This window comes from Chlorocebus sabaeus, chromosome 17, assembly GCF_047675955.1.
Source record: "Chlorocebus sabaeus isolate Y175 chromosome 17, mChlSab1.0.hap1, whole genome shotgun sequence".
Classification (NCBI taxonomy): Eukaryota; Metazoa; Chordata; class Mammalia; order Primates; family Cercopithecidae; genus Chlorocebus; species Chlorocebus sabaeus.
In genome coordinates this window covers 14,434,632-14,449,707 of record NC_132920.1, presented here as the reverse complement: position 1 = coordinate 14,449,707, position 15,076 = coordinate 14,434,632, and the positions used below count along the sequence as shown (strand labels likewise).

General features: G+C 44.0%; 1 long non-coding RNA gene across 2 annotated transcripts in view; it reads right to left on the bottom strand.

The window, feature by feature from the left end:
* LOC119626792 (uncharacterized) overlaps positions 1–15,076 on the bottom strand; it is a 77,474-nt gene that overhangs the window by 28,266 nt on the left and 34,132 nt on the right. Inside the window, exon 4 of one of the 2 annotated variants that reach the window (XR_012089038.1) lies at positions 10,652–13,729. The exons of the other annotated variant lie outside the window; for it this stretch is intronic. This is a non-coding gene — a long non-coding RNA (uncharacterized lncRNA). Of the gene's footprint in view, positions 1–10,651; positions 13,730–15,076 lie in introns of those variants that run through there. 2 annotated transcript variants of the gene reach the window in all.

Sequence of the window (15,076 nt, the reverse complement as noted above, 5' to 3'; positions counted from 1 at the left end):
CTGCTGTGTGGAGCAAGAGGCCCAGGTCTACAGCTGCAACTTGAGTGGCTGCAGCTGCACCCAGGAGGGCAGGCTTCCCCCTGCTCCTGGGCCTTGAGAGCACAGGGATGCCTGAGTTGTGGCTTGGGTGGCTGCAGTGGCACCTGGGGAGCTCCCACCCCAACTTGGAAGGCTCCTACTAGGTCCACAGAACATGTAGCCCCAGCAGTACCTCCCTGCTGCAGCCAGTGTGATTTCAGTGGCCACTCCAGACAGCCCACTGCCATCACAAGGGCTACAACTATGTTTCATTCATGAGATTATATTTCTTTCCCTAAGGAATTGCTGGAGTTCTCTTTCTTTGAATTGGTATCAACTGACAAGAAGCATCTCTGGACAGGGATAGAGATGGCAACCTAGATCACATAGCAACTCTGACGATTGAAATTTTCACTGTGCTTACTTTGGTGGCTTTAGTGACTCATATTTATGTGATATGCATAAAACAGCACTGGTAGATGGCTTAGGATATTTTTAATTCTGTATATTATAAGTCCCCAAATAAAATATATAGTCTTTGAGGCAAGGAGCCTATTTTCTATCACTTCAAGGCACTTAGCATCTAGTCAGCATTCAATAAATGTTATTAGTCAACTCAAGATAAGGGAGTTCATCTACGAGGCTCACTGGAACTATTAAAATATGTGACAAGGAAATACTTAGGAAGGTATAGGAGGTATGGTAAAACTGTGCCTCACAGGGTTAAACGGACCAAAGGACAGGGCTAAAAGGGATTTTGGTGATTAACAAAATGTATGAGCTTGTTTATAAGATGTCCACTTGCTAAACCATAGGGCCAGTTAAAACCAGCCAGAACCAATATGGTTGGCTGGAGCTTGTGCAAAGGAGATTAGCTTGCTGGCTGGGTGACCTTTGACATTATAGCCCAAATTCCCAGCACATGTTTTATACCAGTTCCCAACCCCTGAATTTACACATGTGACCTGTGAAGGATGCCCAAGAGATTTTCCTAACTTCCCTTTCCTTTCCACCAGTCCTTAACCACCCCCCAAATCCTCCTCCTAAAGCCTCTGACCTTAAATATACTACTTGTGAGCTGAGATGAGGAGATAGATTTGAACCCATCTCTTATCTTCTTGTTTGGCTGCCCTGCAATAATCCTTTCTTTCTAAAAAATTCAGCACTTCAGTGATTGGGTTTCTGCCATGCATGGTCAAACAGATCCAGATGGGTTGTGTAACAGTGGTAGACATGTCGTCACACGGTCCCTTCTACACTGATACAGGACTTGGCCATGGGACTTACTTTGGCCAATGAAACAGCAGCAAATGTGACCGAACAGAAGCTGGATAAGCGCTTGCACATTGGGACTTGTCCTCTCCAAATGCTTCCTCTTGGAAGTCATCTGCCATTCTATAAAGAAGTTCAAGCTAGATCACTGAATGATGAGCAACCACATAGAGAATAAGAGGCTGTCAAGGATACGTAAGTCTCAGTGAACTTCCAGGTAAATGCACCTGACGAGTGACCTGAGGTATTGCACTTTGGTGCTGAAGAACTGCCAGCTGAGCCCTGCCAACCACCAACTCTTAAATAATGGGAGAAGATTATTATCAAGTAATAGACAACTGAAACAGAAAGAATGCAAAAGCAGAATATATTAAAATCTAGAAAATAGTTCAATAATCACATATGAGATTCCCCCCAGGGAATTTCTGCTTTTGTGATACTTGTAGGATAGTCCTATGCTGAAATCTGAGAATAAAAATTCAAACTAAATGTCAAGAAAATTTTAGTCATTTTTTAATTCCCTCAACAGTCTTTTGTTGGCCTTCTGTTATGAGCCAGGCTCCGTGTGAATAGAGAAGACAGGGAAGGGGAGAGAGATGAGGGAGTTCATTTCCCCACAGCACAGGGTACTAAGTGTTGTGAAGGACGGCTGGGGGGAATACAGCGGAGAGTGGGAGGAAGGGCAGAGCTGAGGGAACTTCCCAGAAAAAGGTGGCCCCAGAGGGAAAGATTTTGCTGGCTAATGACTTTTATGGAACCCTAACTTGGGATGATTTAATTCCAGGTATCTTTATGAAACTTAGGATTTAAAAAAGACAAATGGAGAGTTAGATAAGGAGAGACAAACATTTCTTATTTATTTAAAGATTCCAAATACAACTCTTCATAAGATATGAATGATTCGTCTTGGCTCCCTTAAAGCACATCCTGGACACATGGCCAAGAAACTGCTTCCTTCAATCACCATGACAGAGTGCCTCGTGTAACAATGTTCTGCACCTTCCCCTCCCTTCCCCTACCCACACCCATCCTCACACATGCTCCTCCCTGCCCCTGACACTGACAACCTAGCAATCACTAGGAGAAAAGCCTGGCATGTGTGGGAGCCACCCTCAGAGAAGCTGTCCCGAAAGAGAGGTGCTAACTAGGTGAAGACATATGACTTTCTGAGCACTATTTCTTAATACTAATGGAGGGAGATTGTGGCATGGAGCCAGGAAACAGAAAAGGCATGAAAAGAAGAACTAATTTGGAGCTGGCGGGGTGAGTGTTTTCTGGCTTATTTAAAAACGTAGATACAGAATTCAAACAGGGAAGAGGAATCTGACTACCAGATGGAGATAGGATGTCAACAATGGAGTCGACAATGGCCAGGCATGAAGGGATATATTTTGACACTAGGGAAGCCATATAAAGAATACTGCTTGGTGGATCGGGTGGGTTCATCTTATATTCAGTGTTTCATTTCCATTTAAATGCCTTGGAAGCAGAGGTTGAGGTTACTGACTTGGCCCCATATTAAGGAAAAATCATAACCCAGGCCTTCAGAGACCTTCCAGGCTACAAGGGAAAAAGTCAAACATGTGGCTAATGGGCATATATAAGGATCTTCACTGAACACGGACTTTTGAATGTCTATGATGTAGCAAGCACTGTGCTGGACACCACATAAGCCAGAGTCCCTTCCCTCAGGGAACATCCCTTAAACATGGCAAACCTATGGAGGTGTGCCAGGACCAGGGTACTCAGAAGGGTGGGAAGCTCACAGACCACCTTGCTTTGAGTGCCTCTCAGCCGCTCTCTTGCTCTGTGATTTTAAGGAAGTCCTTGAACCTCTCTGAGCCTGCTTTTTCCATCTGCAGATCGGTGATAATGAAACCTACCTTGCTGTTTCACGTTGAGGAATCACTGCGGGAAGGTAAGGTCATAACAATCTGTCAGAAGGAGAAGGAAGGTCAAAGCTTTGTTGAAGAGCTTTATGCTATTGGCCAAATGGAAACATAGAGCCCCGCATGTGGTAGCTCTCAGGAGACATGGTTGCCTCATGGATAAAAATGTGAGAATTAGAAGAACAGAAAAAGCCAGCAGGAAAACTTAGAGGAAAGCGTCAGAGAGAACAAGGATGTTGTCTGTCTCCGGTATAATTGTGTAGAGCCTGGGATTCATTGCTAGTGACGTTCCCTGGCTTCTCCCTCAGTGTGACATCATGTGCTCTGTGATGTTTATTGCACTGCATTCCAGGGATGCTGCATGGAGTCATGTCCAGTGTCAGAAACCTTGGAAAATAGTCCTTGGTTTAATTTTAACTTTTTATATAAACAGTGACCTAATTTGAGGAAGGCTCAGTCTGGCCAGGCATCCCCGCTCCCACATTTCCTCCTCTTCACTCCCTCCTTCTGCCCTTAGTCAAACCGTCTCGCCTTCATCTCCCATATGGACTTTGCAAACAAGCAAGGGGGATGTGTGAGCTCATCTAACTTGAAAAGAGAAGACGTGTGCCAGCGAAGCAAAACACTTCAGCCAAGTCATGCACCTCTGCAGGAGGGAGCCACCTCCTCAGCTCTCATCGTGAAATGTTATCTCACCAGGGCAGATGGAGGTACAGGCAGAGGACTCCAACGCAACACAAACAGCCGCCCGTCCAGAAGAGAGCCCTTTCTCTTCCTCCCAGTCCCATCTCCAGCTGTATTTTTTTTTTCTTTCTTGAGCAAGAGGTCAGGTTCCCTCTGTATGCTTTGTGCAAATTAAATGAGCTGTGAGTGCTGCCTGGGGCTGAAGGAACTACCCTCTGGTCTATGGTTCATCCTTCCTTCACTCCAACCACCACTAAGGGAGCTGAGCCCTCCCTGCTCGAATGCACAGATGGGCGGCCCCTCTGAAAACAGAGGAATATGAAATAACCTTTCTAATTACCCAGGTGCAAGCAGAGGAGCTAACCATCCCACTGGGAGCCCACCCATGAGTGATGAATTCCAGTGACTGAGCCCAGTGTGCGGGGAACAAGACAGAGGCTAGGGTAGAGGAAGTCTCATGTGGACACGGTGGGTGGGAGGGAGGAATGTACGAGGGGACAAGCAGGATGTCCTGACAGATTTTAACTCAGAAGCATGAATCCAGGTCTGAGCTCAGCAAACGTTTTCTGTAAAGGGCCAGATAGTAAATAATTTGTACTCTTTGTGGGCCATCGGTCTCTGTCTGCTCGGCTCTGCCATTGTAAGGCAAAAACAACCACAATCAGTAAATGAACGGGCGTGTCTGTGTTCCAATAAAAGATGGTTTACAAACAGGCAGCTGCTGGATCTGGCCCACTGGCTATAGTTTTCTGACTAAAAGATCTAAAAGAACACCCTTTCCCGTTGGCTCTGTCCATGTTTCCATGCAGCTAACAATATCCTGGAGAGACCAGTTTGCTGCCCCATTCTCCAAACTTTTATGTGCCTCTGATTTCCACACCCTGTTACTCTGTCTGCAAAAACCCCCAAATGCTGGAACTGGCTATTCACCTGGACAGAATGGTCTCCTTCAGTGAAAGTCAGCAGGGATGGTGAATTCAGATTTCCTGATTTCGTTGACAAACTCCTCACCACTGGCAGGAATGAGAAAGACAGACATTGAAGGTGCTGAAACCGACCCCTGCTGTCAGTTCAGGAGTGAGGTAAAAACATTCCTTGAGCAATTTGGTTTAGAATTATAGAGCCTCCTATTTTCTAATCCTTCTCTTTTTCCAGGTCCAATAATCTGAATATTGGCACTTCTACTTTGTTCTCCATATTTCTTACCTTCTCTTTTTTGTTTTCTATTACTTCATACGTTCCTCATGCTTTCTAGAAAAGCTCCTTAGTCTAATATTGCAACCCATAAGTTCCTTCAGCTATACTCCCTCTACCATTTTCCCCATTCATGGCTATGTTTTGATTGGTTTTGTTTTGTTTTGTTTTGAGTCAGGGTCTTGCTGTGCTGCCCAGGCTAGACTCAAACTCTTGGGTTCAAGGGATCATTCTGTCTCAGACTCCCAGGTAGCTGGGAATACAGGTGTGCACCACCATGCCTGCCATTGAGATCTTTAATCAAGTGTGAGACCCGGTGGAATGGTTAAGGGCTGGACACAGAGATAGATTACTTGTGTTCAAATCCCAGCTCTGCCTATAATTGCAGACAAGTTACTTAACCTTTCTGTGCCTTACTTCCCTCATCTGCAAAATGGGCTTCATAATAGCGCCTGTCTTATTCTAGTGAGTATATAAATGAGCAATGTTCACAGAGCACTGGGGAGAGCAGCATAGTTGAATCCACATTATTTTCAGACCGAGTGCTTCCAGTTCTTTATTCCTACAATTTCTTCCCAGTATTTTATATTGATATCACCTTCCCTTATTTCTTCACTCATATTAATCAGAATCCATTTGAATCCCAACTCTTGCAATACTTCTGCACAGTTTGTGGCCCTTTTCAGCAGGAGTACTCAGCAGGAGCAGGGTTGTGCCCAGGTGAACTTGCAGTCCCCCAGAATACCACTGAGGGGTTCCAGTGCTGCGCATCCCAGAGGGCCACGGGAGTGGCAGGGCATAAGCGCCAGGGCAGGGTGGGAGCCCAGTCACCCAAGACACTGTCCGTCACTCACCAGAAACGTCTGTGGGGAGGTTTAACTTGAAACCCTTAGAGTGATTCAGCACGTGTAGGTGGCCGTCTCCAAGGTGGCCACCCACCAGCCTGGGGGCTAAAAGTGAAGGTTAGCGGGATCCTGAGTGCAGCTGCTCAGACGCCCTCTATTTTCATCAACTCCCCCTTCCATAAGGGTTTCTTCTGCCAGATATGAGTGCTGCCTCACCCCCACACCCTCAGACAACAGAACACCAGCACCAAGCCACTGTAGCCATTTCTGTGCTGGGGCAGTCAAGGCTTGTCCTCAGGCAACTCCCGGGTGGAGCAGACATGGGGACACCAGAGCAGAATTTGTAAAGCTGACTTCCAGCCTCTTCTCCCAAGATGGCTTTGGGCCTCTTCCCTCAGCCCCCAGCTGTAGCCCCTATGTCCCCCGCCCCACGCCAGACAAGACAAGCTGCTGTCACTCCAGAGATTTCTCAAGGTTTTGGGTTGTTGCAAGTGTTGTCAGTTCTTGGAATTCATCTTTCCCTCTTGCTTCTATGGTTTCTCAAGGGTTGATTTTGGCAGCAGGAGCCTGTACGCTGTGCTAATTCTCCATCTCAGGAAGAAACAGAATCTAAAGAAACTGAGGTACTATTCAGCTTTCTGTCCTAGGTATCACTCTCCTATGATTGTCCAAATAAGATGTCATTTGGGCCGGGCACAGTGGCTCACACCTGTAGTCCCAGCACTTTGGGAGGCCAAGGTTGGTAGATCATAAGGTCAGGAGTTCGAGACCAGCCTGGCAAACATGGTGAAGCCCCATCTCTACTAAAAATACAAAAATTAGCTGGGCATGGTGGTGGGTGCCTGTAATCCCAGCTACTCAGGAGGCTGAGGCAGGAGAATCGCTTGAACCCAGGAGGCAGAGGTTGCAGTGGGCCAAGATCGCACCACTGCACTCCACCCTGGGTGACAGAGCAAGACTCCATCTCAAAAAAAATAAATACATAAATAAAAGATGTCCTTTGGTCTCTGCTTCAAAAGCCCCACCAATAGAACACACATGCATGATGGGATGGGCCTGCTCATTTTTTGCACTTTTTACTGAAAAATAACATACATACAAAAAAGTATATAGGTCATAAGCTTGACAGACTTTCACAAAGAGAACACACAGAAATATTCTGCACTGAAATCTCGGAACTTTATAGGTAGGCTTGTTCATTTAATATGTCTAGCTGCTGTAACTGAGAGCTATCACAAGAGCGTCCTTGTTATAGCAAAGAGTTCCATTTCTATAATTTCCACCAACTGTTTCAGTGTTTCAGTGCTATGAAGTTACACAAAATAAGTGCAATGTTTTCTTTAAAAAACAAACAAACAAACCAACAAAAAAACTTTCTTAGAGCCAGATGTGGTGGCTCATTCCTGTAGTCCCAGCTACTCAGGAGAATGTTTTGAGCCCAGGAGTTCAAAACCAGTCTGGGCAACAGAGCAAGACCCCATCTCTAAAGAAAAGTTTTCTTTGTTTTTTTTTGTTTGTTTGTTTTTTTACTTTTAAGCACTTAAAGTTACATATTTGTTTCCCCATGAGAAATCTTTTTGTCGCTCAACTTATATAATCTTACTTCTTTCAACCAGTTTTGCTATAACAAGATGGTACTACAATGATGAAATATGAAAATCTACAGGGTGGGAGGACTGACAGGCAAAAAGATGTTTGGAGAACAGATGTTTAGGGACAGAAAGTGACTTTCTGGGATAGTAACAGCTGTATGAGAAGAAAAATAGAAACAGGATGGTGTCGGCCAGCAACAGCAACCCAGTTCTTTTCTGCTGAGTCACGCTGGAGGGTTTGGTTTCTCTGAGCCTCCCAGGTGGGCAGACACTGTGTTCAGAGAAAGCAAGAGATACCAGCTGCAGAAAGAGGTCTTTCAGAGGGCCTGACACGAGGCAGTGGCAGCCCAAGAAACCAGGGCAGTACAATCAGAAATGACAGCAGGGAGACGACAGCTTATCTGAGGTGGCACTGAGCAAATGTCCTAGACGCTTCCAAGATTCAGCCAACCCTCATCTGAGAGTTAACTATAGAAGCAAGTGCCCTCCAAGTTCTCACTGACAGCCAAGGAGAGGGAATAAAGCATTAGGTGTTGAGGATGACATGGATGAGAATTGCAGATTGAGATAACTGAGGAATTGATGCTTGGTGTCAAGATACAATAGTAATGCTTATGTAGACAACATGAAGCATGAGCCTGGGGCCATGGGAAGGGACTGGACTAAGTGGGTGTGCAAAGTGAACATATTAAACAGGAATCGTTGGACATGCCTTAGGAAAATCAGGGCCTTCTTCTCCTTCTCTTCCTCCTTCCTTTTCTTCTGTATTAGTCCATTTTCATCCTGCTATGAAGAAATACCCAAGACTGGGTAATTTATAAAGAAATTCTTTATAATGGTAAATTATAAAGAAAATGAGGTTTAATGGACTCACAGTTCTACACGGTTGGGAAAGCCTCACAATCACAGTGGAAGGTGAAGGAGGAGCAAAGCCACATCTTACATGGTGGCAGGCAAGAGACTGTGTGCAGGGGAACGGCCCTTTATAAAACCATCAGATTTCATGAGACTTATTCACTGTCATGAGGCCAGCATGGGAAAATCCACTCCCATTATTCAATTACATCCCGCCAAGTACCCCCATGACACGTGGGGGTTATGGGAGCTATAATTCAAGATGAGATTTGGGTGGGGACACAACCAAACCATGTCATATTCCCTAAATACTTTCCTTTAATACAAGGTATGGAAAAAGAACCCCTGAACTTGCATGTTCTCAACTATGCATAATATCTGTGCATACATTTATGTAGGTATTTTATATGTTCTTTTGTATACTGTTTTCTTCTTCAATTTAATTGTTGTTCTTTGTGTGTACAGAAAATCACCAAAAATAAAAGTGGTGTGATTGGTCTATTCCATGTACAGAAACTACATGTCTTATGTCTTTGTTACTAGGATAGGTGTTTATAGCTTCTGCTGGATGTATGCTTCTAACCTTTGGTCTTCTGGGTTGTAGTCACTTTTGCTCAGACATAATTCATCTGTTTCCTGTAGCTATGAGCTTAACTTGTTGCCTGTGGCTGTTTTCCCCTAGCATTCCATAGCCAGACCACGCAATTTAAAGCATAATGGCACTGGCTGTGGAGTGTCCAAAAAGACCACCAGAAAAAAAAAAATGTTGGTTAAGCAAAGCGAGGTTTTTATAGACTTACTGCAATAAGAGAGAACATCAGCTTGATCTAGATACAGAATCCAGTAGCATCTCAGAAGAGAGAAGTCAGGGGAGGATTATTTAGGGTTTTAGGGCCTAGGCTGGGTGATTCTTAGGTGGGTATTGAAAGGCAGGGAACTGGTTGGGATTGGGCAGAATTTATGGCACAATAGCTTTGGATTGGTAGGCACCACAAGGTGAGAATATAAAAGCGAGCTTTGATGAGTGACCCGTTAGTCCTGATAAGTCAGCAGTTTCAGTAGCTCCACAGTCTTATTTTCCAAGAGTGGGTATTCACTGGAGCAAGTAGCTGAGTTGTTTTTGCCTGATCTCAGCATTGTTCAACTAAAAACCTATTCTTTATCCTAGAATTGTTTAGCACAGGAACAAGAAAATACGTTAGTTTCGGTTCTTATGGAATTATAAAATTTGCTTAACTACAACTTAAACATGCAGAGAAAATATGGTTTTAATATTTTTCCTATAACTGATATGCTTTTATGGGTGAGCTGGTTAGTGGGGAAATAACAGCAAAGCTGATGACGCAGTCATTTAAATAGCCCCTTTAATGGATACCCAGCCTCTTTAAATAAAAATGCACAATCATTCCAATTTTTCACACTTCTACTTTTCTCTGCAGCTCCTCTCCCAGATAGTTTCTTGTTATATAGGGGAAGGGATGTGACTTACGTGTCTTCTTATAGAAGGAAGAATAAAGAGGTCAAGGTCCAGGACCTCGTTCCTGGAGTCCCTTGCTAGCCACTTACCCCACTGGAGTTCATAGCTCAAGTTCATAGCCAGGATAATACTTGTTCTGGTTCCTCTCACTTGGTCAGGGCTGACAGCTCTCTCTGGGTGACTTTATCTTCCCTCAGCTATAGCCATTTGTAACACACTCTGATTCCTCATTCAATTCTCCAGCCTAGACAATCTATTTCCTGCCATAGAGGCCCTCACGTTAGACCAACTGACTCTATTCTAAGCTTCTCTACTGTAGAAATAAACGAAGACCAACCAAATGAGAAAAGCAAAGGCTATTTATTCAGAGCTTTCTATAGCAAGGGAGTCTGCCACTGTCACTTTTGGCAGCAATGCAAAGGCGGGCAGAGGAGTGGAGGAGCTTTAGGGTGGAATGAAGGGAAGGCTTCAGGTGTATGCTGATTGGAGATTGCTGGCATGGGAAGCTGGAGGTGGCTGGCTCACTAGGAGGCAGGGCATCCTATGTGATTGCTTAGGGGTGAATATTTGCCTTTCTCTGGTTGGCCCTACACTGGAAGCATGGATAAAAATTAGGGAAGCCGTCCATTATTCATAAAGTTCTGGTCATTTTTTGCAGATTATTACAGAAGTTACTATTCAGCTTCATTAATTGTTACTAGAGACAGCAATCTGGCTTCCTGCAAGTCTGACTTCAGGCAGACTGGCTTCCTAGGCTGGTTATTGTAGATAAAGGGGGTGTTATATAGATAAGGTAGGCAGATTCCTGCAGATTGTGGGTCAGAGTTCCTTTTTTTTTTTTTTCCAGACAGAGTTTTATTCTTGTTGCCCAGGCTGGAGTGCAATGGCACCACCTTGGCTCACTGCAACCTCTGCTTCCCAGATTCAAGCAATTCTTCTGCCTCAGTCTCCCGAGTAGCTGGGATTACAGGCATGCACTACCATGCCCAGCTAATTTTGTATTTTTAGTAGAAACAGCTGGTCAGGCTTGTCTCAAACTCCCAACCTCAGGTGATCCGCCCACCTCGGCCTCCCAAAGTGTTGAGATTACAGGTGTGAGCCACTGCACCCAGCCAGAGTTCTATTTTTAAGTATGGTCTGGTCGTTGTCCATTTGCGTATTCAATCTCTCATTACCAGATAGCAACTGATAGAGTCTTCCAGAAGGGCAAATCTCTCCCCAGTCCCACTCCATCCCCTTGACAATGCTCCTCTGTTTTGTCTCAGTGCCTCCTTGGTGTTTGCATTAAATCCTTTTGGACAGTCCCAAATCAGCCCCCTCCTCTTCACTCTCTCTTCATTTTTCCTCTCATCATCTCCTGGGACAGGAAGAGCAGGGCTTGCCTGTCTTCCTCTGTGGTATCTCCTCTTCCCAGGGACCAGCAAGCTTCATGGCCTACCTGTTGTCTCCAAAGGAATAACTTTTCTACCCTGCAGGGGAACTTGTAGATCTGGGTAATTCTTGTTGGTGCTGAATAGGCTGTTGTATTTCTAATTTGTTCTTGAGGTCTCTCTCCAGACAGTGAATATAAACTCTAGTGCTGACTTGACAGGGCTCCAAGGATTTTCCTGTAGATGTTTACAGTGTGCCTTTCTTGGGGTGCTTCTTTATCTTGGTGGACAGCCTCATGCCTAAGTGTTCAACCTGTGACCAGGTGCCCCTCTCACAGAAAATTTGTTTGTACTGGCAGATGCCCTTGTGGCTCTTATCTGGACTGTGTCCAGTTTATTCCTGCCAAGATAGCCATTCTCTAGAAGAACCATGATTTGGAAAGAAGTTAGGTTCACATGTGTTTGTCAGGTGAGACACAGAGGAGGCAACTTCACAGAACACATGAAATACCAGAAGAAGCAGTTTATTACTTACAGATCCCAGAGAAAGAAGGGCAGCACGCTTTGCAGGACCAACGGAACTGAGGCGCCATCAGGGACATATGTGCTCACTCAGTGGGCAGAGAGCAAGGAAAAGAGAAAAACCTGTGGGTCAAAGCCTTTATTGGGGTCCAGGGCATTACCTAAGCAGGTTTCCCTGGGGGAGTTCTAATTGGTGAGTTTAGAGCAAGCAGACTGAATTCCACGGAGTTGTGCTGTGGCTGAGAAGTAGTCACTGGTGCACATCCGTGCAGTCCACATGGGGTGTGGAGGTCAGTGAGGCAAGTCAAGTAGGCTGTGTCTAACTGTTCCCTAGGGAGGTGGTTGCCAGGTGAAAGGAGTTGTATAGGGCAAATGTCTGGATTAACCAGCTTGAGGAACTGGGAGGAGGCAGAAAACTGGAAACTGTGCCGAAGAAGATAAAACCCTGCTTCTGTATGAGAAAGTCCGATTTATATTCAAAATGGATGCAAAGATAACATAAAATGATAAGAATTCAGTACATAGGCCAAAAGAGGAGATAAAGCAATTCAGATGGGTCTCAGAAAAAAAAAAGAAAAAGAAAAGAAAAGTCTTCTTTCAAGGCTATTATCTTGCTTGAAAACCTGTTTAAAATATCAAATGCTGAATATCACTCTTTTTTCCCCTTTGCACACCATAGAACACACCGACAGACCTCTGGGCTGATGACCTTGGAACCAATTAGAAATAAAGATCTATACTTGTAAAACTGAAAAAGAAAATTACATTAATATTTTTTCAAAATATGGCTCCCATCACAGAAGGTATTCTTCACTATGCTTACATAGAATTCTTTTGTCCTGCTTGCTTCAACTGGCTTTCTTTGGGGGAACAGAGGTTAATAGGGAGAAATGAAGCTATTTCTTGTGCCCTGTTTAGAAATGATTTCTTCCTCTTCATTTTAACTGCTGGAGAATAAAGTCTCTTTTATCCTCTCAGTACAGGGCTTCATCTTCTCAGAAGGTTCTCCATTGGCTTTTCTATTTCCTCCCCATAATTTGAGCTCCCTACCCCCACGTGTTTGAATCTTAATGGAAAATAGATCTGCAACCCGTCACTTTTAAGAATCTTCTTCATAGGGCTCCCCAGCAACCTTCCCCTTTACTGCAAACCCTTTAAAGTTTGTGTGCATGCACATGCATGTGCACACATGTGCGTGTAATAATAGGCCCTCTATCCCTTCCTTGTCTTGATTACTCTTACAGACTACATGTACTAATAATTTTATATTTGACTTTGACTGCTATTTCATTCCCTCTAGTTCTAAACCATTATTCTACATTTTTCAGAGGCTTATTATGACTCACTGGGCAGTCAAAGAAACATAATGAGTCCAAGATGATTGCACATGGTGGTGCTCCACAAATAGATATTAAACAGCTCATGAAATCTATAAATGTCCTTACTATACTGAGTGCATTATAAAGCTATGAATCAATAATCCAGGCAAGTTTTTTTTAAATGTTCTCTAAAAATCTAGCTCTCTAGACTTTTTTCTCCCAGACACAAAAACTGTATGCATATAGGAAAAAGAAAGCCAAAGAAAATGAAGGAGGAGGAAGAGGAGAAGAAGAGAGGGAGAACAAAGGAGAAATGGAGAAGAACACAAAGAGAGATAAGAAATTTTTTAAATGGCATAAGCCCTTTCTCACAGCTTTTTGACAGTTGCCCACATAAGGAATAAACGACAAAAGGCACGAAGTAGGCACTCAAAAAGGATGTATTGAATGAGCAAAGATGTTTTATAACCATATTTTGGACTGAGTTTATACATTGGTTTTCATAGTAACCTCTATTCAATGTTTACTCTGTGCCTGGAACTGTGCATGTATTCACTCAGTAATTTTTAAATGTGAGGAAGGAACTGATATGATCCCCACTTGCCAGGTCATAATAGCAGAGGCCACTGAAGTGCAATATGCAGGCTGAATGTTGAAAAAAAGCCAGTGATCAGGGCAAGTTCCTGAGGGTACTGGAAAAAAAATGAATGAAGAGTTAATTGAGTTTAGTTCTTGATATAGCTTGAATCTGTGTCCCCATCAAATCTCATGTTGAATTCTAACCCTCAGTGTTGGAGGTGGAGCCTGGTGGGAGGTGACTGGATCAAGGGGGTGTAGTTCTCATGGATAGGTCACACCATCCCCTCAGTGCTGTTTTCGTGATAGTGGGTGAGTAAGTTAGCATGAGATCGGGTTGTCTAAAAGTGTGTAGCACCTCTTCCTTCTTTCTCTCTTTCTCCTGCTCTGGCCATGTAGTGTTGGCTCCCTTTTTGCCTTCTACCATGATTGTAAGTTTCTAAGGCCTCCCCAGAAGCAGATGCCAGCATGCTTTCTGTACAGCCTGTGGAACTGTGAGCCAGTTAAACCTCTTTTCTTTATAAATTACCCAGTTTCAGGTATTTCTTTATAGCAATGTGAGAACAGACTAATACAGTTCCCCCTTTAGGATCCCATCTGTTTATGAATGATTCCAACATCTATTAACTGGCCCAACTCAAACATCTGGGCATCATTTCAGACTTACTACCAGACCCAATTCCTCACCAAATTCCTCAATAGTTCTCACATATACTTCCTGCTGCCCCACCACCACTACCAAATTTCATCGACTGATTCTTGCGTTGATCATTGAAGGAACATGCCAAACTATCTCCCTGCTTCTAGTCCTGCTTTCTCCCACACTACATACCAGAGGAATATTTTGAAATTCCAATCAGGTTATGTTACTTTTCTGCTTAAAAATCTTTCAGTAATTTCCCATTGTCTTCAGGATAGAGCCCAAACTCATTCACAGAACATACAGAGTCTTTCATGATCTCTCCCTCACCTCCCCTCCAGCCTCATCGCTTACCATCCTCCCACCTACCAGTCCTTCCCTGCAGTCACCTTGATCATTTGCACCTTTCCCAGGACACTTTCAAGTCTCTGAGCCTCCACATGTTTCTCTCTGAAATTATTTCTCCCTTCTCATTATTTCTTTCAAGACATTGTGTCTTTTCAAGACATCTTTTAAGACTTAACTCTGTTTTCCTCTGGGACACTTTCCCCATTCTCCTGCCCCTTCTTTCCTTTTAACTAAGTGCTCCTTCACTACCTCCAATATACACACATCTCAAAAGTGGTTTTCATGCCTACATCCTCCAGGGTCCCAACAGAAAACAGATGACACCCTCTGATCAAGCTAAATATGAGGAAAGTTTATTTACAAGGAACTAATGATAAAGTTGTGGGTGTAGTTAAGTGAAACTACAGGAACTGGTATAGAAACTCTGGATTAGCAGCAGCAGTGGAGCTCTCATTATCTGTAGGTCATAAGAGAG